Below are 26,215 nucleotides of genomic sequence, written 5' to 3' on the forward strand. Positions count from 1 at the left end.
TTTAGAAACTTTAGAGTGTTTTCTATCCATATCTACCAATGCATATCCTAGCTTCTGGGCCTGAGTAGCAGGCAGTTTACTTTGCGCATGCTTTTCATCCGGAAGTCAAAATATCACCCCCTATCCCTAGTAGCTACTACTGTGTCTTGTTGTTGTTGATGAAGTAGTAGGCGACTGTTTCTCCTTTATATCTGGGGTCGTATGTGATGAAACTATTCCTACAATGTCTGGAACGCTACAAAACGCTACAAAACACCAGAAATAGTTGGTGTCTTTCGGTTGGCTGTGTGAGCACGAATGTGATTTCAGCATTTCTACCGTGTTGCATGATGGGAAAAATAGTCAGACAGCGATATAATATAATAAAACAAAGTGCATCGCTTTTCCACCGCTTTGTCCGCAACTGTATTAGTAAACGTTATTAGACCCTGGTTGATATGATGTGGTATTGTCAGTAGTACAAGTGGTAACCGTTAGACAAACACCTTTGTCCTGGAATGAGTGCCCCTCTACCAACGTGTACAACTCATACTTACCTGGCAAGGGAGACACCGTGATCAAGAAGGCGGTTCACCCAGGGCGAGGCTCAGCCATTGCACTCCGGCTGTGCTGACCCCTGCGAATTTCCCAAATGTGGAAATCTCGATTGCATAATTTCTGGTAGTGGGGACTGCGTTCGCGCTCTCCCCTGATCATGAGGTTAAAAATAATGTATAAGCTGGTATTTTGAGTTATAACTCTTTGAGTTCTGTTGACAAAGAGATTCATCATCATTTACATTTTCTTCCTTATCAGATGAATGGTTATAGAATGTAGGATATATTTAAAAGCCAACTAAGGCCTCAGAGATACATTTTGTCTTCTGATAACCACAATGTGTGTGATCTGTTATTGTAGCACTGGTGATTATTTATGCCTGTCATGTCCTGATTATGTCAAGGAAAAGGCCTACTTGTGAATGGATCATTTTGCGCCCTCAGATCTAATCTGGATTGAGGTGTTTTATTCGCTAGATAATTAAGTCATTTATAGGACCGTTTGTAATTTAAGACCACAATAAACAGGCTGCCTCACATACGGTCGTGATTGGGAGTCCCATATCATCTGAAATGGAATCGGTCTATATCACCAAGGCTCATCAACTTTGTATATTGTATCCATTACCATTCCACAGATATTTCCCTGGTCAGCTATTACCATGACATCAGACATTTCCCTGGTCAACCGTTACCACGACAACAGCCATTTCCCTGGTCAACCATTACCATGACAACAGACATTTCCCTGGTCAACCATTACCATGACAACAGACATTTCCCTGGTCAACCATTACCATTCCACAGACATTTCCCTGGTCAACCATTACAATGCCACAGACATTTCCCTGGTCAACTATTCCACAGACATTTTCCTGGTCCACTTATTTCCTGATGAAGTCAGTCAAAACAGAGAAATTCTTGCCAGTATATTCCTCTATCTGTTCATAAATTACTTTTTCCAGCATCTTAGACCGCTCACTCAAAATTGATACAGGTCTGTTTTGCTGCCCTTCTTGTGGATAGGGGTCACTCTAGTATTGGCCATATACCACAAACCCCCAGAAGGGCATTATTGATATTAGAAACTGGTTACCAACTAAATTAGAACAGTAAAAATATTTGTTTTTGTCAATCTGCATTCAGGGCTCAAACCACCCAGTTTATAATTTATAATAGATCACCTGTCTGAAAAGTACTACATACTATGAGTTGCAGTAGCCTATTCAATTGGCCCAGCGTTGTCCAGGTTTGGCCGGTGTAGGCCTTCATTGTAAATAAGAATTTGTTTCTTTGGGATAGGTGGGACAGTAGCGTCCCACCTGGCCAACATCCGGTGAAATTGCAGAGCGCGGAATTCAAATTAAATTACTATAAATATTAAACATTCATGAAATCACAAGTGCAACACATCAAAATAAAGCTTAACTTGTTGTTAATCCAGCCGCCGTGTCAGATTTCAAAAAGGCTTTACGGTGAAAGCAAACCATGCGATTATCTGAGGACAGCGCCCAGCACACAAATGCATAACAAATCATTTTCAACCAGGGAGTTGCGACACGAAAGTCAGAAATAGCGATATAATATATGCCTTACCTTTGAAGATCTTCTGTTGGCACTCCAAAAGGTCCCAGTTACATTACAAATGGTCCTTTTGTTCGATAAAGTCCTTCTTTATATCCATAAAAACTCAGTTTAGCTGGCGCGCTTCATCAATAATCCACTCGGTTTCCTTCCTTCAAAATGCATACAAAATTAATCCCAAACGTTACCAATAAACTTATCCAAACAAGTCAATCAACGTTTATAATCAATCCTTAGGTATCCTAATACGCAAATAAACAATACAATTTAAGACTGAGAATCATTATTGTCTTTACCGGTGAAAAATACCAAAGAACACTCTCAGTCACGCACTTGGAAACACTACAGCCAAAATGGGAGCCACCTAGTAAAACTGCAATTTCTGGCTCATTTAAAAAAAAAAACAGCCTGCAACTCTTTCTAACGAGTGTTGACATCTAGTGGAGGCCCTAGGAACTGCAATCGGGCATGATTTCGCCCTTTTATAAAAGTGCCAGCCATTGAAATCAGTGGTAGGAGGATTTCTTTTGGGGGGGAGGGGGATGGTTTGTCCTCGGGGTTTCGCCTGCCATTTCAGTTCTGTTTTACTCACAGACGTTATTTTAACAGTTTTAGAAACTTTAGAGTGTTTTCTATCCATATCTACCAATGCATATCCTAGCTTCTGGGCCTGAGTAGCAGGCAGTTTACTTTGCGCATGCTTTTCATCCGGAAGTCAAAATATCACCCCCTATCCCTAGTAGCTACTACTGTGTCTTGTTGTTGTTGATGAAGTAGTAGGCGACTGTTTCTCCTTTATATCTGGGGTCGTATGTGATGAAACTATTCCTACAATGTCTGGAACGCTACAAAACGCTACAAAACACCAGAAATAGTTGGTGTCTTTCGGTTGGCTGTGTGAGCACGAATGTGATTTCAGCATTTCTACCGTGTTGCATGATGGGAAAAATAGTCAGACAGCGATATAATATAATAAAACAAAGTGCATCGCTTTTCCACCGCTTTGTCCGCAACTGTATTAGTAAACGTTATTAGACCCTGGTCGATATGATGTGGTATTGTCAGTAGTACAAGTGGTAACCGTTAGACAAACACCTTTGTCCTGGAATGAGTGCCCCTCTACCAACGTGTACAACTCATACTTACCTGGCAAAGGAGACACCGTGATCAAGAAGGCGGCTCACCCAGGGCGAGGCTCAGCCATTGCACTCCGGCTGTGCTGACCCCTGCGAATTTCCCAAATGTGGAAATCTCGATTGCATAATTTCTGGTAGTGGGGACTGCGTTCGCCCTCCCCCTGATCTTGATGTTAAAAATAATGTATAAGCTGGTATTCTGAGTTATAACTCTTTGAGTTCTGTTGACAAAGAGATTCATCATCATTTACATTTTCTTCCTTATCAGATGAATGGTTATAGAATGTAGGATATATTTAAAAGCCAACTAAGGCCTCAGAGATACATTTTGTCTTCTGATAACCACAATGTGTGTGATCTGTTATTGTAGCACTGGTGATTATTTATGCCTGTCATGTCCTGATTATGTCAAGGAAAAGGCCTACTTGTGAATGGATCATTTTGCGCCCTCAGATCTAATCTGGATTGAGGTGTTTTATTCGCTAGATAATTAAGTCATTTATAGGACCGTTTGTAATTTAAGACCACAATAAACAGGCTGCCTCACATACGGTCGTGATTGGGAGTCCCATATCATCTGAAATGGAATCGGTCTATATCACCAAGGCTCATCAACTTTGTATATTGTATCCATTACCATTCCACAGATATTTCCCTGGTCAGCTATTACCATGACAACAGCCATTTCCCTGGTCAACCATTACCATGACAACAGACATTTCCCTGGTCAACCATTACCATGACAACAGACATTTCCCTGGTCAACCATTACCATTCCACAGACATTTCCCTGGTCAACCATTACCATGACAACAGACATTTCCCTGGTCAACCATTACCATGACAACAGACATTTCCCTGGTCAACCATTACCATTCCACAGACATTTCCCTGGTCAACCATTACCATGCCACAGACATTTCCCTGGTCAACTATTACCATGACAACAGACATTTCCCTGGTTAACTGTTACCATGACAACAGACATTTCCCTGCTCAATCATTCCCATTCCACAGACATTTCCCTGGTCATCCATTACCATGACAACAGACATTTCCCTGGTCAACCATTACAATGCCACAGACATTTCCCTGGTCAGCCATTACCATGACAACAGACATTTCCCTGGTCAACCATTACCATTCCACAGACATTTCCCTGGTCAACCATTACCATGACAACAGACATTTCCCTGGTCAACCATTACCATGACAACAGACATTTCCCTGGTCAACCATTACCATTCCACAGACATTTCCCTGGTCAACCATTACAATGCCACAGACATTTCCCTGGTCAACTATTCCACAGACATTTTCCTGGTCCACTTATTTCCTGATGAAGTCAGTCAAAACAGAGAAATTCTTGCCAGTATATTCCTCTATCTGTTCATAAATTACTTTTTCCAGCATCTTAGACCGCTCACTCAAAATTGATACAGGTCTGTTTTGCTGCCCTTCTTGTGGATAGGGGTCACTCTAGCATTGGCCATATACCACAAACCCCCAGAAGGGCATTATTGATATTAGAAACTGGTTACCAACTAAATTAGAACAGTAAAAATATTTGTTTTTGTCAATCTGCATTCAGGGCTCAAACCACCCAGTTTATAATTTATAATAGATCACCTGTCTGAAAAGTACTACATACTATGAGTTGCAGTAGCCTATTCAATTGGCCCAGCGTTGTCCAGGTTTGGCCGGTGTAGGCCTTCATTGTAAATAAGAATTTGTTTCTTTGGGATAGGTGGGACAGTAGCGTCCCACCTGGCCAACATCCGGTGAAATTGCAGAGCGCGAAATTCAAATTAAATTACTATAAATATTAAACTTTCATGAAATCACAAGTGCAACACATCAAAATAAAGCTTAACTTGTTGTTAATCCAGCCGCCGTGTCAGATTTCAAAAAGGCTTTACGGTGAAAGCAAACCATGCGATTATCTGAGGACAGCGCCCAGCACACAAATGCATAACAAATCATTTTCAACCAGGGAGTTGCGACACGAAAGTCAGAAATAGCGATATAATATATGCCTTACCTTTGAAGATCTTCTGTTGGCACTCCAAAAGGTCCCAGTTACATTACAAATGGTCCTTTTGTTCGATAAAGTCCTTCTTTATATCCATAAAAACTCAGTTTAGCTGGCGCGCTTCATCAATAATCCACTCGGTTTCCTTCCTTCAAAATGCATACAAAATTAATCCCAAACGTTACCAATAAACTTATCCAAACAAGTCAATCAACGTTTATAATCAATCCTTAGGTATCCTAATACGCAAATAAACAATACAATTTAAGACTGAGAATCATTATTGTCTTTACCGGTGAAAAATACCAAAGAACACTCTCAGTCACGCACTTGGAAACACTACAGCCAAAATGGGAGCCACCTAGTAAAACTGCAATTTCTGGCTCATTTAAAAAAAAAAACAGCCTGCAACTCTTTCTAACGAGTGTTGACATCTAGTGGAGGCCCTAGGAACTGCAATCGGGCACGATTTCGCCCTTTTATAAAAGTGCCAGCCATTGAAATCAGTGGTAGGAGGATTTCTTTTGGGGGGGAGGGGGATGGTTTGTCCTCGGGGTTTCGCCTGCCATTTCAGTTCTGTTTTACTCACAGACGTTATTTTAACAGTTTTAGAAACTTTAGAGTGTTTTCTATCCATATCTACCAATGCATATCCTAGCTTCTGGGCCTGAGTAGCAGGCAGTTTACTTTGCGCATGCTTTTCATCCGGAAGTCAAAATATCGCCCCCTATCCCTAGTAGCTACTACTGTGTCTTGTTGTTGTTGATGAAGTAGTAGGCGACTGTTTCTCCTTTATATCTGGGGTCGTATGTGATGAAACTATTCCTACAATGTCTGGAACGCTACAAAACACCAGAAATAGTTGGTGTCTTTCGGTTGGCTGTGTGAGCACGAATGTGATTTCAGCATTTCTACCGTGTTGCATGATGGGAAAAATAGTCAGACAGCGATATAATATAATAAAACAAAGTGCATCGCTTTTCCACCGCTTTGTCCGCAACTGTATTAGTAAACGTTATTAGACCCTGGTCGATATGATGTGGTATTGTCAGTAGTACAAGTGGTAACCGTTAGACAAACACCTTTGTCCTGGAATGAGTGCCCCTCTACCAACGTGTACAACTCATACTTACCTGGCAAGGGAGACACCGTGATCAAGAAGGCGGTTCACCCAGGGCGAGGCTCAGCCATTGCACTCCGGCTGTGCTGACCCCTGCGAATTTCCCAAATGTGGAAATCTCGATTGCATAATTTCTGGTAGTGGGGGACTGCGTTCGCGCTCTCCCCTGATCTTGATGTTAAAAATAATGTATAAGCTGGTATTCTGAGTTATAACTCTTTCAGTTCTGTTGACAAAGAGATTTATCATCATTTACATTTTCTTCCTTATCAGATGAATGGTTATAGAATGTAGGATATATTTAAAAGCCAACTAAGGCCTCAGAGATACATTTTGTCTTCTGATAACCACAATGTGTGTGATCTGTTATTGTAGCACTGGTGATTATTTATGCCTGTCATGTCCTGATTATGTCAAGGAAAAGGCCTACTTGTGAATGGATCATTTTGCGCCCTCAGATCTAATCTGGATTGAGGTGTTTTATTCGCTAGATAATTAAGTCATTTATAGGACCGTTTGTAATTTAAGACCACAATAAACAGGCTGCCTCACATACGGTCGTGATTGGGAGTCCCATATCATCTGAAATGGAATCGGTCTATATCACCAAGGCTCATCAACTTTGTATATTGTATCCATTACCATTCCACAGATATTTCCCTGGTCAGCTATTACCATGACAACAGACATTTCCCTGGTCAACCGTTACCATGACAACAGCACATTTCCCTGGTCAACCATTACCATGACAACAGACATTTCCCTGGTCAACCATTACCATTCCACAGACATTTCCCTGGTCAACCATTACCATGCACAACAGACATTTTCCCTGGTTAACTGTTACCATGACAACAGACATTTCCCTGCTCAATCATTCCCATTCCACAGACATTTCCCTGGTCATCCATTACCATGACAACAGACATTTCCCTGGTCAACCATTACAATGCCACAGACATTTCCCTGGTCAGCCATTACCATGACAACAGACATTTCCCTGGTCAACCATTACCATTCCACATACATTTCCCTGGTCAACCATTACCATGACAACAGACATTTCCCTGGTCAACCATTACCATGACAACAGACATTTCCCTGGTCAACCATTACCATTCCACAGACATTTCCCTGGTCAACCATTACAATGCCACAGACATTTCCCTGGTCAACTATTCCACAGACATTTTCCTGGTCCACTTATTTCCTGATGAAGTCAGTCAAAACAGAGAAATTCTTGCCAGTATATTCCTCTATCTGTTCATAAATTACTTTTTCCAGCATCTTAGACCGCTCACTCAAAATTGATACAGGTCTGTTTTGCTGCCCTTCTTGTGGATAGGGGTCACTCTAGCATTGGCCATATACCACAAACCCCCAGAAGGGCATTATTGATATTAGAAACTGGTTACCAACTAAATTAGAACAGTAAAAATATTTGTTTTTGTCAATCTGCATTCAGGGCTCAAACCACCCAGTTTATAATTTATAATAGATCACCTGTCTGAAAAGTACTACATACTATGAGTTGCAGTAGCCTATTCAATTGGCCCAGCGTTGTCCAGGTTTGGCCGGTGTAGGCCTTCATTGTAAATAAGAATTTGTTTCTTTGGGATAGGTGGGACAGTAGCGTCCCACCTGGCCAACATCCGGTGAAATTGCAGAGCGCGAAATTCAAATTAAATTACTATAAATATTAAACTTTCATGAAATCACAAGTGCAACACATCAAAATAAAGCTTAACTTGTTGTTAATCCAGCCGCCGTGTCAGATTTCAAAAAGGCTTTACGGTGAAAGCAAACCATGCGATTATCTGAGGACAGCGCCCAGCACACAAATGCATAACAAATCATTTTCAACCAGGGAGTTGCGACACGAAAGTCAGAAATAGCGATATAATATATGCCTTACCTTTGAAGATCTTCTGTTGGCACTCCAAAAGGTCCCAGTTACATTACAAATGGTCCTTTTGTTCGATAAAGTCCTTCTTTATATCCATAAAAACTCAGTTTAGCTGGCGCGCTTCATCAATAATCCACTCGGTTTCCTTCCTTCAAAATGCATACAAAATTAATCCCAAACGTTACCAATAAACTTATCCAAACAAGTCAATCAACGTTTATAATCAATCCTTAGGTATCCTAATACGCAAATAAACAATACAATTTAAGACTGAGAATCATTATTGTCTTTACCGGTGAAAAATACCAAAGAACACTCTCAGTCACGCACTTGGAAACACTACAGCCAAAATGGGAGCCACCTAGTAAAACTGCAATTTCTGGCTCATTTAAAAAAAAAACAGCCTGCAACTCTTTCTAACGACTGTTGACATCTAGTGGAAGCCCTAGGAACTGCAATCGGGCACGATTTCGCCCTTTTATAAAAGTGCCAGCCATTGAAATCAGTGGTAGGAGGATTTCTTTTGGGGGGGAGGGGGATGGTTTGTCCTCGGGGTTTCGCCTGCCATTTCAGTTCTGTTTTACTCACAGACGTTATTTTAACAGTTTTAGAAACTTTAGAGTGTTTTCTATCCATATCTACCAATGCATATCCTAGCTTCTGGGCCTGAGTAGCAGGCAGTTTACTTTGCGCATGCTTTTCATCCGGAAGTCAAAATATCGCCCCCTATCCCTAGTAGCTACTACTGTGTCTTGTTGTTGTTGATGAAGTAGTAGGCGACTGTTTCTCCTTTATATCTGGGGTCGTATGTGATGAAACTATTCCTACAATGTCTGGAACGCTACAAAACACCAGAAATAGTTGGTGTCTTTCGGTTGGCTGTGTGAGCACGAATGTGATTTCAGCATTTCTACCGTGTTGCATGATGGGAAAAATAGTCAGACAGCGATATAATATAATAAAACAAAGTGCATCGCTTTTCCACCGCTTTGTCCGCAACTGTATTAGTAAACGTTATTAGACCCTGGTCGATATGATGTGGTATTGTCAGTAGTACAAGTGGTAACCGTTAGACAAACACCTTTGTCCTGGAATGAGTGCCCCTCTACCAACGTGTACAACTCATACTTACCTGGCAAGGGAGACACCGTGATCAAGAAGGCGGTTCACCCAGGGCGAGGCTCAGCCATTGCACTCCGGCTGTGCTGACCCCTGCGAATTTCCCAAATGTGGAAATCTCGATTGCATAATTTCTGGTAGTGGGGGACTGCGTTCGCGCTCTCCCCTGATCTTGATGTTAAAAATAATGTATAAGCTGGTATTCCGAGTTATAACTCTTTCAGTTCTGTTGACAAAGAGATTTATCATCATTTACATTTTCTTCCTTATCAGATGAATGGTTATAGAATGTAGGATATATTTAAAAGCCAACTAAGGCCTCAGAGATACATTTTGTCTTCTGATAACCACAATGTGTGTGATCTGTTATTGTAGCACTGGTGATTATTTATGCCTGTCATGTCCTGATTATGTCAAGGAAAAGGCCTACTTGTGAATGGATCATTTTGCGCCCTCAGATCTAATCTGGATTGAGGTGTTTTATTCGCTAGATAATTAAGTCATTTATAGGACCGTTTGTAATTTAAGACCACAATAAACAGGCTGCCTCACATACGGTCGTGATTGGGAGTCCCATATCATCTGAAATGGAATCGGTCTATATCACCAAGGCTCATCAACTTTGTATATTGTATCCATTACCATTCCACAGATATTTCCCTGGTCAGCTATTACCATGACAACAGACATTTCCCTGGTCAACCGTTACCACGACAACAGCCATTTCCCTGGTCAACCATTACCATGACAACAGACATTTCCCTGGTCAACCATTACCATGACAACAGACATTTCCCTGGTCAACCATTACCATTCCACAGACATTTCCCTGGTCAACCATTACAATGCCACAGACATTTCCCTGGTCAACTATTCCACAGACATTTTCCTGGTCCACTTATTTCCTGATGAAGTCAGTCAAAACAGAGAAATTCTTGCCAGTATATTCCTCTATCTGTTCATAAATTACTTTTTCCAGCATCTTAGACCGCTCACTCAAAATTGATACAGGTCTGTTTTGCTGCCCTTCTTGTGGATAGGGGTCACTCTATCATTGGCCATATACCACAAACCCCCAGAAGGGCATTATTGATATTAGAAACTGGTTACCAACTAAATTAGAACAGTAAAAATATTTGTTTTTGTCAATCTGCATTCAGGGCTCAAACCACCCAGTTTATAATTTATAATAGATCACCTGTCTGAAAAGTATGAGTTGCAGTAGCCTATTCAATTGGCCCAGCGTTGTCCAGGTTTGGCCGGTGTAGGCCTTCATTGTAAATAAGAATTTGTTTCTTTGGGATAGGTGGGACAGTAGCGTCCCACCTGGCCAACATCCGGTGAAATTGCAGAGCGCGAAAATCAAATTAAATTACTATAAATATTAAACTTTCATGAAATCACAAGTGCAACACATCAAAATAAAGCTTAACTTGTTGTTAATCCAGCCGCCGTGTCAGATTTCAAAAAGGCTTTACGGTGAAAGCAAACCATGCGATTATCTGAGGACAGCGCCCAGCACACAAATGCATAACAAATCATTTTCAATCAGGGAGTTGCGACACGAAAGTCAGAAATAGCGATATAATATATGCCTTACCTTTGAAGATCTTCTGTTGGCACTCCAAAAGGTCCCAGTTACATTACAAATGGTCCTTTTGTTCGATAAATTCCTTCTTTATATCCATAAAAACTCAGTTTAGCTGGCGCGCTTCATCAATAATCCACTCGGTTTCCTTCCTTCAAAATGCATACAAAATTAATCCCAAACGTTACCAATAAACTTATCCAAACAAGTCAATCAACGTTTATAATCAATCCTTAGGTATCCTAATACGCAAATAAACAATACAATTTAAGACTGAGAATCATTATTGTCTTTACCGGTGAAAAATACCAAAGAACACTCTTAGTCACGCACTTTGAAACACTACAGCCAAAATGGGAGCCACCTAGTAAAACTGCAATTTTTGGCTAATTTAAAAAAAAAACAGCCTGCAACTCTTTCTAACGACTGTTGACATCTAGTGGAAGCCCTAGGAACTGCAATCGGGCACGATTTCGCCCTTTTATAAAAGTGCCAGCCATTGAAATCAGTGGTAGGAGGATTTATTTGGGGGGGGAGGGGGATGGTTTGTCCTCGGGGTTTTGCCTGCCATTTCAGTTCTGTTTTACTCACAGACGTTATTTTAACAGTTTTAGAAACTTTAGAGTGTTTTCCATCCATATCTACCAATGCATATCCTAGCTTCTGGGCCTAAGGAGCAGGCAATTTACTTTGCGCATGCTTTTCATCCGGAAGTCAAAATATCGCCCCCTATCCCTAGTAGCTACTACTGTGTCTTGTTGTTGTTGATGAAGTAGTAGGCGACTGTTTCTCCTTTATATCTGGGGTCGTATGTGATGAAACTATTCCTACAATGTCTGGAACGGTACAAAACACCAGAAATAGTTGGTGTCTTTCGGTTGGCTGTGTGAGCACGAATGTGATTTCAGCATTTCTACCGTGTTGCATGATGGGAAAAATAGTCACACAGCGATATAATAAAACAAAGTGCATCACTTTTCCACCGCTTTGTCCGCAACTGTATTAGTAAACGTTATTAGACCCTGGTCGATATGATGTGGTATTGTCAGTAGTACAAGTGGTAACCGTTAGACAAACACCTTTGTCCTGGAATGAGTGCCCCTCTACCAACGTGTACAACTCATACTTACCTGGCAAGGGAGACACTGTGATCAAGAAGGCGGTTCACCCAGGGCGAGGCTCAGCCATTGCACTCTGGCTGTGCTGACCCCTGCGAATTTCCCAAATGTGGAAATCTCGATTGCATAATTTCTGGTAGTGGGGGACTGCGTTCGCGCTCTCCCCTGATCTTGATGTTAAAAATAATGTATAAGCTGGTATTCTGAGTTATAACTCTTTGAGTTCTGTTGACAAAGAGATTTATCATCATTTACATTTTCTTCCTTATCAGATGAATGGTTATAGAATGTAGGATATATTTAAAAGCCAACTAAGGCCTCAGAGATACATTTTGTCTTCTGATAACCACAATGTGTGTGATCTGTTATTGTAGCACTGGTGATTATTTATGCCTGTCATGTCCTGATTATGTCAAGGAAAAGGCTTACTTGTGAATGGATCATTTTGCGCCCTCAGATCTAATCTGGATTGAGGTGTTTTATTCGCTAGATAATTAAGTCATTTATAGGACCGTTTGTAATTTAAGACCACAATAAACAGGCTGCCTCACATACGGTCGTGATTGGGAGTCCCATATCATCTGAAATGGAATCGGTCTATATCACCAAGGCTCATCAACTTTGTATATTGTATCCATTACCATTCCACAGATATTTCCCTGGTCAGCTATTACCATGACAACAGACATTTCCCTGGTCAACCGTTACCATGACAACAGACATTTCCCTGGTCAACCATTACCATGACAACATACATTTCCCTGGTCAACCATTACCATGACAACAGACATTTCCCTGGTCAACCATTACCATTCCACAGACATTTCCCTGGTCAACCATTACCATGCCACAGACATTTCCCTGGTCAACTATTACCATGACAACAGACATTTTCCCTGGTTAACTGTTACGATGACAACAGACATTTCCCTGCTCAATCATTTCCATTCCACAGACATTTCCCTGGTCATCCATTACCATGACAACAGACATTTCCCTGGTCAACCATTACAATGCCACAGACATTTCCCTGGTCAGCCATTACCATGACAACAGACATTTCCCTGGTCAACCATTACCATTCCACATACATTTCCCTGGTCAACCATTACCATGACAACAGACATTTCCCTGGTCAACCATTACCATGACAACAGACATTTCCCTGGTCAACCATTACCATTCCACAGACATTTCCCTGGTCAACCATTACAATGCCACAGACATTTCCCTGGTCAACTATTCCACAGACATTTTCCTGGTCCACTTATTTCCTGATGAAGTCAGTCAAAACAGAGAAATTCTTGCCAGTATTTTCCTCTATCTGTTCATAAATTACTTTTTCCAGCATCTTAGACCGCTCACTCAAAATTGATACAGGTCTGTTTTGCTGCCCTTCTTCTGGATAGGGGTCACTCTAGCATTGGCCATATACCACAAACCCCCAGAAGGGCATTATTGATATTAGAAACTGGTTACCAACTAAATTAGAACAGTAAAAATATTTGTTTTTGTCAATCTGCATTCAGGGCTCAAACCACCCAGTTTATAATTTATAATAGATCACCTGTCTGAAAAGTATGAGTTGCAGTAGCCTATTCAATTGGCCCAGCGTTGTCCAGGTTTGGCCGGTGTAGGCCTTCATTGTAAATAAGAATTTGTTTCTTTGGGATAGGTGGGACAGTAGCGTCCCACCTGGCCAACATCCGGTGAAATTGCAGAGCGCGAAAATCAAATTAAATTACTATAAATATTAAACTTTCATGAAATCACAAGTGCAACACATCAAAATAAAGCTTAACTTGTTGTTAATCCAGCCGCCGTGTCAGATTTCAAAAAGGCTTTACGGTGAAAGCAAACCATGCGATTATCTGAGGACAGCGCCCAGCACACAAATGCATAACAAATCATTTTCAATCAGGGAGTTGCGACACGAAAGTCAGAAATAGCGATATAATATATGCCTTACCTTTGAAGATCTTCTGTTGGCACTCCAAAAGGTCCCAGTTACATTACAAATGGTCCTTTTGTTCGATAAAGTCCTTCTTTATATCCATAAAAACTCAGTTTAGCTGGCGCGCTTCATCAATAATCCACTCGGTTTCCTTCCTTCAAAATGCATACAAAATTAATCCCAAACGTTACCAATAAACTTATCCAAACAAGTCAATCAACGTTTATAATCAATCCTTAGGTATCCTAATACGCAAATAAACAATACAATTTAAGACTGAGAATCATTATTGTCTTTACCGGTGAAAAATACCAAAGAACACTCTTAGTCACGCACTTTGAAACACTACAGCCAAAATGGGAGCCACCTAGTAAAACTGCAATTTTTGGCTAATTTAAAAAAAAAACAGCCTGCAACTCTTTCTAACGACTGTTGACATCTAGTGGAAGCCCTAGGAACTGCAATCGGGCACGATTTCGCCCTTTTATAAAAGTGCCAGCCATTGAAATCAGTGGTAGGAGGATTTATTTTGGGGGGGAGGGGGATGGTTTGTCCTCGGGGTTTTGCCTGCCATTTCAGTTCTGTTTTACTCACAGACGTTATTTTAACAGTTTTAGAAACTTTAGAGTGTTTTCCATCCATATCTACCAATGCATATCCTAGCTTCTGGGCCTAAGGAGCAGGCAATTTACTTTGCGCATGCTTTTCATCCGGAAGTCAAAATAATGCCCCCTATCCCTAGTAGCTACTACTGTGTCTTGTTGTTGTTGATGAAGTAGTAGGCGACTGTTTCTCCTTTATATCTGGGGTCGTATGTGATGAAACTATTCCTACAATGTCTGGAACGGTACAAAACACCAGAAATAGTTGGTGTCTTTCGGTTGGCTGTGTGAGCACGAATGTGATTTCAGCATTTCTACCGTGTTGCATGATGGGAAAAATAGTCACACAGCGATATAATAAAACAAAGTGCATCACTTTTCCACCGCTTTGTCCGCAACTGTATTAGTAAACGTTATTAGACCCTGGTCGATATGATGTGGTATTGTCAGTAGTACAAGTGGTAACCGTTAGACAAACACCTTTGTCCTGGAATGAGTGCCCCTCTACCAACGTGTACAACTCATACTTACCTGGCAAGGGAGACACCGTGATCAAGAAGGCGCTTCACCCAGGGCGAGGCTCAGCCATTGCACTCCGGCTGTGCTGACCCCTGCGAATTTCCCAAATGTGGAAGTCTTGATTGCATAATTTCTGGTAGTGGGGGACTGCGTTCGCGCTCTCCCCTGATCTTGATGTTAAAAATAATGTATAAGCTGGTATTCCGAGTTATAACTCTTTCAGTTCTGTTGACAAAGAGATTTATCATCATTTACATTTTCTTCCTTATCAGATGAATGGTTATAGAATGTAGGATATATTTAAAAGCCAACTAAGGCCTCAGAGATACATTTTGTCTTCTGATAACCACAATGTGTGTGATCTGTTATTGTAGCACTGGTGATTATTTATGCCTGTCATGTCCTGATTATGTCAAGGAAAAGGCCTACTTGTGAATGGATCATTTTGCGCCCTCAGATCTAATCTGGATTGAGGTGTTTTATTCGCTAGATAATTAAGTCATTTATAGGACCGTTTGTAATTTAAGACCACAATAAACAGGCTGCCTCACATACGGTCGTGATTGGGAGTCCCATATCATCTGAAATGGAATCGGTCTATATCACCAAGGCTCATCAACTTTGTATATTGTATCCATTACCATTCCACAGATATTTCCCTGGTCAGCTATTACCATGACAACAGACATTTCCCTGGTCAACCGTTACCACGACAACAGCCATTTCCCTGGTCAACCATTACCATGACAACAGACATTTCCCTGGTCAACCATTACCATGACAACAGACATTTCCCTGGTCAACCATTACCATTCCACAGACATTTCCCTGGTCAACCATTACAATGCCACAGACATTTCCCTGGTCAACTATTCCACAGACATTTTCCTGGTCCACTTATTTCCTGATGAAGTCAGTCAAAACAGAGAAATTCTTGCCAGTATATTCCTCTATCTGTTCATAAATTACTTTTTCCAGCATCTTAGACCGCTCACTCAAAATTGATACAGGTCTGTTTTGCTGCCCTTCTTGTGGATAGGGGTCACTCTATCATTGGCCATATACCACAAACCCCCAGAAGGGCATTATTGATATTAGAAACTGGTTACCAACTAAATTAGAACAGTAAAAATATTTGTTTTTGTCAATCTGCATTCAGGGCTCAAACCACCCAGTTTATAATTTATAATAGATCACCTGTCTGAAAAGTACTACACACTATGAGTTGCAGTAGCCTATTCAATTGGCCCAGCGTTGTCCAGGTTTGGCCGGTGTAGGCCTTCATTGTAAATAAGAATTTGTTTCTTTGGGATAGGTGGGACAGTAGCGTCCCACCTGGCCAACATCCGGTGAAATTGCAGAGCGCGAAATTCAAATTAAATTACTATAAATATTAAACTTTCATGAAATCACAAGTGCAACACATCAAAATAAAGCTTAACTTGTTGTTAATCCAGCCGCCGTGTCAGATTTCAAAAAGGCTTTACGGTGAAAGCAAACCATGCGATTATCTGAGGACAGCGCCCAGCACACAAATGCATAACAAATCATTTTCAACCAGGGAGTTGCGACACGAAAGTCAGAAATAGCGATATAATATATGCCTTACCTTTGAAGATCTTCTGTTGGCACTCCAAAAGGTCCCAGTTACATTACAAATGGTCCTTTTGTTCAATAAAGTCCTTCTTTATATCCATAAAAACTCAGTTTAGCTGGCGCGCTTCATCAATAATCCACTCGGTTTCCTTCCTTCAAAATGCATACAAAATGAATCCCAAACGTTACCAATAAACTTATCCAAACAAGTCAATCAACGTTTATAATCAATCCTTAGGTATCCTAATACGCAAATAAACAATACAATTTAAGACTGAGAATCATTATTGTCTTTACCGGTGAAAAATACCAAAGAACACTCTCAGTCACGCACTTTGAAACACTACAGCCAAAATGGGAGCCACCTAGTAAAACTGCAATTTCTGGCTCATTTAAAAAAAAAAAACAGCCTGCAACTCTTTCTAACGACTGTTGACATCTAGTGGAAGCCCTAGGAACTGCAATCGGGCACGATTTCGCCCTTTTATAAAAGTGCCAGCCATTGAAATCAGTGGTAGGAGGATTTCTTTTGGGGGGGAGGGGGATGGTTTGTCCTCGGGGTTTCGCCTGCCATTTCAGTTCTGTTTTACTCACAGACGTTATTTTAACAGTTTTAGAAACTTTAGAGTGTTTTCTATCCATATCTACCAATGCATATCCTAGCTTCTGGGCCTGAGTAGCAGGCAGTTTACTTTGCGCATGCTTTTCATCCGGAAGTCAAAATATCGCCCCCTATCCCTAGTAGCTACTACTGTGTCTTGTTGTTGTTGATGAAGTAGTAGGCGACTGTTTCTCCTTTATATCTGGGGTCGTATGTGATGAAACTATTCCTACAATGTCTGGAACGCTACAAAACACCAGAAATAGTTGGTGTCTTTCGGGTGGCTGTGTGAGCACGAATGTGATTTCAGCATTTCTACCGTGTTGCATGATGGGAAAAATAGTCAGACAGCGATATAATATAATAAAACAAAGTGCATCGCTTTTCCACCGCTTTGTCCGCAACTGTATTAGTAAACGTTATTAGACCCTGGTCGATATGATGTGGTATTGTCAGTAGTACAAGTGGTAACCGTTAGACAAACACCTTTGTCCTGGAATGAGTGCCCCTCTACCAACGTGTACAACTCATACTTACCTGGCAAGAGAGACACTGTGATCAAGAAGGCGGTTCACCCAGGGCGAGGCTCAGCCATTGCACTCTGGCTGTGCTGACCCCTGCGAATTTCCCAAATGTGGAAATCTCGATTGCATAATTTCTGGTAGTGGGGGACTGCGTTCGCGCTCTCCCCTGATCTTGATGTTAAAAATAATGTATAAGCTGGTATTCTGAGTTATAACTCTTTGAGTTCTGTTGACAAAGAGATTTATCATCATTTACATTTTCTTCCTTATCAGATGAATGGTTATAGAATGTAGGATATATTTAAAAGCCAACTAAGGCCTCAGAGATACATTTTGTCTTCTGATAACCACAATGTGTGTGATCTGTTATTGTAGCACTGGTGATTATTTATGCCTGTCATGTCCTGATTATGTCAAGGAAAAGGCTTACTTGTGAATGGATCATTTTGCGCCCTCAGATCTAATCTGGATTGAGGTGTTTTATTCGCTAGATAATTAAGTCATTTATAGGACCGTTTGTAATTTAAGACCACAATAAACAGGCTGCCTCACATACGGTCGTGATTGGGAGTCCCATATCATCTGAAATGGAATCGGTCTATATCACCAAGGCTCATCAACTTTGTATATTGTATCCATTACCATTCCACAGATATTTCCCTGGTCAGCTATTACCATGACAACAGACATTTCCCTGGTCAACCGTTACCATGACAACAGACATTTCCCTGGTCAACCATTACCATGACAACAGACATTTCCCTGGTCAACCATTACCATTCCACAGACATTTCCCTGGTCAACCATTACCATGACAACAGACATTTTCCCTGGTTAACTGTTACGATGACAACAGACATTTCCCTGCTCAATCATTTCCATTCCACAGACATTTCCCTGGTCATCCATTACCATGACAACAGACATTTCCCTGGTCAACCATTACAATGCCACAGACATTTCCCTGGTCAGCCATTACCATGACAACAGACATTTCCCTGGTCAACCATTACCATTCCACATACATTTCCCTGGTCAACCATTACCATGACAACAGACATTTCCCTGGTCAACCATTACCATGACAACAGACATTTCCCTGGTCAACCATTACCATTCCACAGACATTTCCCTGGTCAACCATTACAATGCCACAGACATTTCCCTGGTCAACTATTCCACAGACATTTTCCTGGTCCACTTATTTCCTGATGAAGTCAGTCAAAACAGAGAAATTCTTGCCAGTATTTTCCTCTATCTGTTCATAAATTACTTTTTCCAGCATCTTAGACCGCTCACTCAAAATTGATACAGGTCTGTTTTGCTGCCCTTCTTCTGGATAGGGGTCACTCTAGCATTGGCCATATACCACAAACCCCCAGAAGGGCATTATTGATATTAGAAACTGGTTACCAACTAAATTAGAACAGTAAAAATATTTGTTTTTGTCAATCTGCATTCAGGGCTCAAACCACCCAGTTTATAATTTATAATAGATCACCTGTCTGAAAAGTATGAGTTGCAGTAGCCTATTCAATTGGCCCAGCGTTGTCCAGGTTTGGCCGGTGTAGGCCTTCATTGTAAATAAGAATTTGTTTCTTTGGGATAGGTGGGACAGTAGCGTCCCACCTGGCCAACATCCGGTGAAATTGCAGAGCGCGAAAATCAAATTAAATTACTATAAATATTAAACTTTCATGAAATCACAAGTGCAACACATCAAAATAAAGCTTAACTTGTTGTTAATCCAGCCGCCGTGTCAGATTTCAAAAAGGCTTTACGGTGAAAGCAAACCATGCGATTATCTGAGGACAGCGCCCAGCACACAAATGCATAACAAATCATTTTCAATCAGGGAGTTGCGACACGAAAGTCAGAAATAGCGATATAATATATGCCTTACCTTTGAAGATCTTCTGTTGGCACTCCAAAAGGTCCCAGTTACATTACAAATGGTCCTTTTGTTCGATAAAGTCCTTCTTTATATCCATAAAAACTCAGTTTAGCTGGCGCGCTTCATCAATAATCCACTCGGTTTCCTTCCTTCAAAATGCATACAAAATTAATCCCAAACGTTACCAATAAACTTATCCAAACAAGTCAATCAACGTTTATAATCAATCCTTAGGTATCCTAATACGCAAATAAACAATACAATTTAAGACTGAGAATCATTATTGTCTTTACCGGTGAAAAATACCAAAGAACACTCTTAGTCACGCACTTTGAAACACTACAGCCAAAATGGGAGCCACCTAGTAAAACTGCAATTTTTGGCTAATTTAAAAAAAAAACAGCCTGCAACTCTTTCTAACGACTGTTGACATCTAGTGGAAGCCCTAGGAACTGCAATCGGGCACGATTTCGCCCTTTTATAAAAGTGCCAGCCATTGAAATCAGTGGTAGGAGGATTTATTTGGGGGGGGAGGGGGATGGTTTGTCCTCGGGGTTTTGCCTGCCATTTCAGTTCTGTTTTACTCACAGACGTTATTTTAACAGTTTTAGAAACTTTAGAGTGTTTTCCATCCATATCTACCAATGCATATCCTAGCTTCTGGGCCTAAGGAGCAGGCAATTTACTTTGCGCATGCTTTTCATCCGGAAGTCAAAATATCGCCCCCTATCCCTAGTAGCTACTACTGTGTCTTGTTGTTGTTGATGAAGTAGTAGGCGACTGTTTCTCCTTTATATCTGGGGTCGTATGTGATGAAACTATTCCTACAATGTCTGGAACGGTACAAAACACCAGAAATAGTTGGTGTCTTTCGGTTGGCTGTGTGAGCACGAATGTGATTTCAGCATTTCTACCGTGTTGCATGATGGGAAAAATAGTCACACAGCGATATAATAAAACAAAGTGCATCACTTTTCCACCGCTTTGTCCGCAACTGTATTAGTAAACGTTATTAGACCCTGGTCGATATGATGTGGTATTGTCAGTAGTACAAGTGGTAACCGTTAGACAAACACCTTTGTCCTGGAATGAGTGCCCCTCTACCAACGTGTACAACTCATACTTACCTGGCAAGGGAGACACTGTGATCAAGAAGGCGGTTCACCCAGGGCGAGGCTCAGCCATTGCACTCTGGCTGTGCTGACCCCTGCGAATTTCCCAAATGTGGAAATCTCGATTGCATAATTTCTGGTAGTGGGGGACTGCGTTCGCTCTCTCCCCTGATCTTGATGTTAAAAATAATGTATAAGCTGGTATTCTGAGTTATAACTCTTTGAGTTCTGTTGACAAAGAGATTTATCATCATTTACATTTTCTTCCTTATCAGATGAATGGTTATAGAATGTAGGATATATTTAAAAGCCAACTAAGGCCTCAGAGATACATTTTGTCTTCTGATAACCACAATGTGTGTGATCTGTTATTGTAGCACTGGTGATTATTTATGCCTGTCATGTCCTGATTATGTCAAGGAAAAGGCTTACTTGTGAATGGATCATTTTGCGCCCTCAGATCTAATCTGGATTGAGGTGTTTTATTCGCTAGATAATTAAGTCATTTATAGGACCGTTTGTAATTTAAGACCACAATAAACAGGCTGCCTCACATACGGTCGTGATTGGGAGTCCCATATCATCTGAAATGGAATCGGTCTATATCACCAAGGCTCATCAACTTTGTATATTGTATCCATTACCATTCCACAGATATTTCCCTGGTCAGCTATTACCATGACAACAGACATTTCCCTGGTCAACCGTTACCATGACAACAGACATTTCCCTGGTCAACCATTACCATGACAACATACATTTCCCTGGTCAACCATTACCATGACAACAGACATTTCCCTGGTCAACCATTACCATTCCACAGACATTTCCCTGGTCAACCATTACCATGCCACAGACATTTCCCTGGTCAACTATTACCATGACAACAGACATTTTCCCTGGTTAACTGTTACGATGACAACAGACATTTCCCTGCTCAATCATTTCCATTCCACAGACATTTCCCTGGTCATCCATTACCATGACAACAGACATTTCCCTGGTCAACCATTACAATGCCACAGACATTTCCCTGGTCAGCCATTACCATGACAACAGACATTTCCCTGGTCAACCATTACCATTCCACATACATTTCCCTGGTCAACCATTACCATGACAACAGACATTTCCCTGGTCAACCATTACCATGACAACAGACATTTCCCTGGTCAACCATTACCATTCCACAGACATTTCCCTGGTCAACCATTACAATGCCACAGACATTTCCCTGGTCAACTATTCCACAGACATTTTCCTGGTCCACTTATTTCCTGATGAAGTCAGTCAAAACAGAGAAATTCTTGCCAGTATTTTCCTCTATCTGTTCATAAATTACTTTTTCCAGCATCTTAGACCGCTCACTCAAAATTGATACAGGTCTGTTTTGCTGCCCTTCTTCTGGATAGGGGTCACTCTAGCATTGGCCATATACCACAAACCCCCAGAAGGGCATTATTGATATTAGAAACTGGTTACCAACTAAATTAGAACAGTAAAAATATTTGTTTTTGTCAATCTGCATTCAGGGCTCAAACCACCCAGTTTATAATTTATAATAGATCACCTGTCTGAAAAGTATGAGTTGCAGTAGCCTATTCAATTGGCCCAGCGTTGTCCAGGTTTGGCCGGTGTAGGCCTTCATTGTAAATAAGAATTTGTTTCTTTGGGATAGGTGGGACAGTAGCGTCCCACCTGGCCAACATCCGGTGAAATTGCAGAGCGCGAAAATCAAATTAAATTACTATAAATATTAAACTTTCATGAAATCACAAGTGCAACACATCAAAATAAAGCTTAACTTGTTGTTAATCCAGCCGCCGTGTCAGATTTCAAAAAGGCTTTACGGTGAAAGCAAACCATGCGATTATCTGAGGACAGCGCCCAGCACACAAATGCATAACAAATCATTTTCAATCAGGGAGTTGCGACACGAAAGTCAGAAATAGCGATATAATATATGCCTTACCTTTGAAGATCTTCTGTTGGCACTCCAAAAGGTCCCAGTTACATTACAAATGGTCCTTTTGTTCGATAAAGTCCTTCTTTATATCCATAAAAACTCAGTTTAGCTGGCGCGCTTCATCAATAATCCACTCGGTTTCCTTCCTTCAAAATGCATACAAAATTAATCCCAAACGTTACCAATAAACTTATCCAAACAAGTCAATCAACGTTTATAATCAATCCTTAGGTATCCTAATACGCAAATAAACAATACAATTTAAGACTGAGAATCATTATTGTCTTTACCGGTGAAAAATACCAAAGAACACTCTTAGTCACGCACTTTGAAACACTACAGCCAAAATGGGAGCCACCTAGTAAAACTGCAATTTTTGGCTAATTTAAAAAAAAAACAGCCTGCAACTCTTTCTAACGACTGTTGACATCTAGTGGAAGCCCTAGGAACTGCAATCGGGCACGATTTCGCCCTTTTATAAAAGTGCCAGCCATTGAAATCAGTGGTAGGAGGATTTATTTGGGGGGGGAGGGGGATGGTTTGTCCTCGGGGTTTTGCCTGCCATTTCAGTTCTGTTTTACTCACAGACGTTATTTTAACAGTTTTAGAAACTTTAGAGTGTTTTCCATCCATATCTACCAATGCATATCCTAGCTTCTGGGCCTAAGGAGCAGGCAATTTACTTTGCGCATGCTTTTCATCCGGAAGTCAAAATATCGCCCCCTATCCCTAGTAGCTACTACTGTGTCTTGTTGTTGTTGATGAAGTAGTAGGCGACTGTTTCTCCTTTATATCTGGGGTCGTATGTGATGAAACTATTCCTACAATGTCTGGAACGGTACAAAACACCAGAAATAGTTGGTGTCTTTCGGTTGGCTGTGTGAGCACGAATGTGATTTCAGCATTTCTACCGTGTTGCATGATGGGAAAAATAGTCACACAGCGATATAATAAAACAAAGTGCATCACTTTTCCACCGCTTTGTCCGCAACTGTATTAGTAAACGTTATTAGACCCTGGTCGATATGATGTGGTATTGTCAGTAGTACAAGTGGTAACCGTTAGACAAACACCTTTGTCCTGGAATGAGTGCCCCTCTACCAACGTGTACAACTCATACTTACCTGGCAAGGGAGACACCGTGATCAAGAAGGCGCTTCACCCAGGGCGAGGCTCAGCCATTGCACTCCGGCTGTGCTGACCCCTGCGAATTTCCCAAATGTGGAAGTCTTGATTGCATAATTTCTGGTAGTGGGGGACTGCGTTCGCGCTCTCCCCTGATCTTGATGTTAAAAATAATGTATAAGCTGGTATTCCGAGTTATAACTCTTTCAGTTCTGTTGACAAAGAGATTTATCATCATTTACATTTTCTTCCTTATCAGATGAATGGTTATAGAATGTAGGATATATTTAAAAGCCAACTAAGGCCTCAGAGATACATTTTGTCTTCTGATAACCACAATGTGTGTGATCTGTTATTGTAGCACTGGTGATTATTTATGCCTGTCATGTCCTGATTATGTCAAGGAAAAGGCCTACTTGTGAATGGATCATTTTGCGCCCTCAGATCTAATCTGGATTGAGGTGTTTTATTCGCTAGATAATTAAGTCATTTATAGGACCGTTTGTAATTTAAGACCACAATAAACAGGCTGCCTCACATACGGTCGTGATTGGGAGTCCCATATCATCTGAAATGGAATCGGTCTATATCACCAAGGCTCATCAACTTTGTATATTGTATCCATTACCATTCCACAGATATTTCCCTGGTCAGCTATTACCATGACAACAGACATTTCCCTGGTCAACCGTTACCACGACAACAGCCATTTCCCTGGTCAACCATTACCATGACAACAGACATTTCCCTGGTCAACCATTACCATGACAACAGACATTTCCCTGGTCAACCATTACCATTCCACAGACATTTCCCTGGTCAACCATTACAATGCCACAGACATTTCCCTGGTCAACTATTCCACAGACATTTTCCTGGTCCACTTATTTCCTGATGAAGTCAGTCAAAACAGAGAAATTCTTGCCAGTATATTCCTCTATCTGTTCATAAATTACTTTTTCCAGCATCTTAGACCGCTCACTCAAAATTGATACAGGTCTGTTTTGCTGCCCTTCTTGTGGATAGGGGTCACTCTATCATTGGCCATATACCACAAACCCCCAGAAGGGCATTATTGATATTAGAAACTGGTTACCAACTAAATTAGAACAGTAAAAATATTTGTTTTTGTCAATCTGCATTCAGGGCTCAAACCACCCAGTTTATAATTTATAATAGATCACCTGTCTGAAAAGTACTACACACTATGAGTTGCAGTAGCCTATTCAATTGGCCCAGCGTTGTCCAGGTTTGGCCGGTGTAGGCCTTCATTGTAAATAAGAATTTGTTTCTTTGGGATAGGTGGGACAGTAGCGTCCCACCTGGCCAACATCCGGTGAAATTGCAGAGCGCGAAATTCAAATTAAATTACTATAAATATTAAACTTTCATGAAATCACAAGTGCAACACATCAAAATAAAGCTTAACTTGTTGTTAATCCAGCCGCCGTGTCAGATTTCAAAAAGGCTTTACGGTGAAAGCAAACCATGCGATTATCTGAGGACAGCGCCCAGCACACAAATGCATAACAAATCATTTTCAACCAGGGAGTTGCGACACGAAAGTCAGAAATAGCGATATAATATATGCCTTACCTTTGAAGATCTTCTGTTGGCACTCCAAAAGGTCCCAGTTACATTACAAATGGTCCTTTTGTTCAATAAAGTCCTTCTTTATATCCATAAAAACTCAGTTTAGCTGGCGCGCTTCATCAATAATCCACTCGGTTTCCTTCCTTCAAAATGCATACAAAATGAATCCCAAACGTTACCAATAAACTTATCCAAACAAGTCAATCAACGTTTATAATCAATCCTTAGGTATCCTAATACGCAAATAAACAATACAATTTAAGACTGAGAATCATTATTGTCTTTACCGGTGAAAAATACCAAAGAACACTCTCAGTCACGCACTTTGAAACACTACAGCCAAAATGGGAGCCACCTAGTAAAACTGCAATTTCTGGCTCATTTAAAAAAAAAAACAGCCTGCAACTCTTTCTAACGACTGTTGACATCTAGTGGAAGCCCTAGGAACTGCAATCGGGCACGATTTCGCCCTTTTATAAAAGTGCCAGCCATTGAAATCAGTGGTAGGAGGATTTCTTTTGGGGGGGAGGGGGATGGTTTGTCCTCGGGGTTTCGCCTGCCATTTCAGTTCTGTTTTACTCACAGACGTT

At 40.9% G+C, this 26,215-nt stretch overlaps 9 non-coding genes across 9 annotated transcripts; all 9 read left to right on the plus strand.

The window, feature by feature from the left end:
* Positions 1-528: 528 nt before the first annotated feature.
* On the plus strand, positions 529-691 carry LOC145853692 (U1 spliceosomal RNA). The gene has a single exon (XR_014374591.1). It is a non-coding gene; the product is annotated as a U1 spliceosomal RNA (small nuclear RNA).
* A 2,567-nt stretch (positions 692-3,258) lies between these two features.
* Positions 3,259-3,421, plus strand: LOC123742608 (U1 spliceosomal RNA). The gene has a single exon (XR_006769761.2). It is a non-coding gene; the product is annotated as a U1 spliceosomal RNA (small nuclear RNA).
* Positions 3,422-6,413: 2,992 nt separating this feature from the next.
* LOC145853688 (U1 spliceosomal RNA) lies at positions 6,414-6,577 on the plus strand. The gene has a single exon (XR_014374587.1). It is a non-coding gene; the product is annotated as a U1 spliceosomal RNA (small nuclear RNA).
* A 2,861-nt stretch (positions 6,578-9,438) lies between these two features.
* Positions 9,439-9,602, plus strand: LOC123744300 (U1 spliceosomal RNA). Its single transcript, XR_006770880.1, has one exon. It is a non-coding gene; the product is annotated as a U1 spliceosomal RNA (small nuclear RNA).
* A 2,541-nt stretch (positions 9,603-12,143) lies between these two features.
* On the plus strand, positions 12,144-12,307 carry LOC145853689 (U1 spliceosomal RNA). Its single transcript, XR_014374588.1, has one exon. It is a non-coding gene; the product is annotated as a U1 spliceosomal RNA (small nuclear RNA).
* Positions 12,308-15,218: 2,911 nt separating this feature from the next.
* LOC145853700 (U1 spliceosomal RNA) lies at positions 15,219-15,382 on the plus strand. Its single transcript, XR_014374599.1, has one exon. It is a non-coding gene; the product is annotated as a U1 spliceosomal RNA (small nuclear RNA).
* Positions 15,383-17,940: 2,558 nt separating this feature from the next.
* Positions 17,941-18,104, plus strand: LOC145853696 (U1 spliceosomal RNA). Its single transcript, XR_014374595.1, has one exon. It is a non-coding gene; the product is annotated as a U1 spliceosomal RNA (small nuclear RNA).
* A 2,844-nt stretch (positions 18,105-20,948) lies between these two features.
* On the plus strand, positions 20,949-21,112 carry LOC123742614 (U1 spliceosomal RNA). The gene has a single exon (XR_006769767.2). It is a non-coding gene; the product is annotated as a U1 spliceosomal RNA (small nuclear RNA).
* Positions 21,113-24,023: 2,911 nt separating this feature from the next.
* LOC123742606 (U1 spliceosomal RNA) lies at positions 24,024-24,187 on the plus strand. Its single transcript, XR_006769759.2, has one exon. It is a non-coding gene; the product is annotated as a U1 spliceosomal RNA (small nuclear RNA).
* Positions 24,188-26,215: the final 2,028 nt, after the last annotated feature.

This window comes from Salmo salar, chromosome 08 (genome assembly GCF_965601325.2).
Source record: "Salmo salar chromosome 08, fSalSal1, whole genome shotgun sequence".
Lineage (NCBI taxonomy): Eukaryota > Metazoa > Chordata > Actinopteri > Salmoniformes > Salmonidae > Salmo > Salmo salar.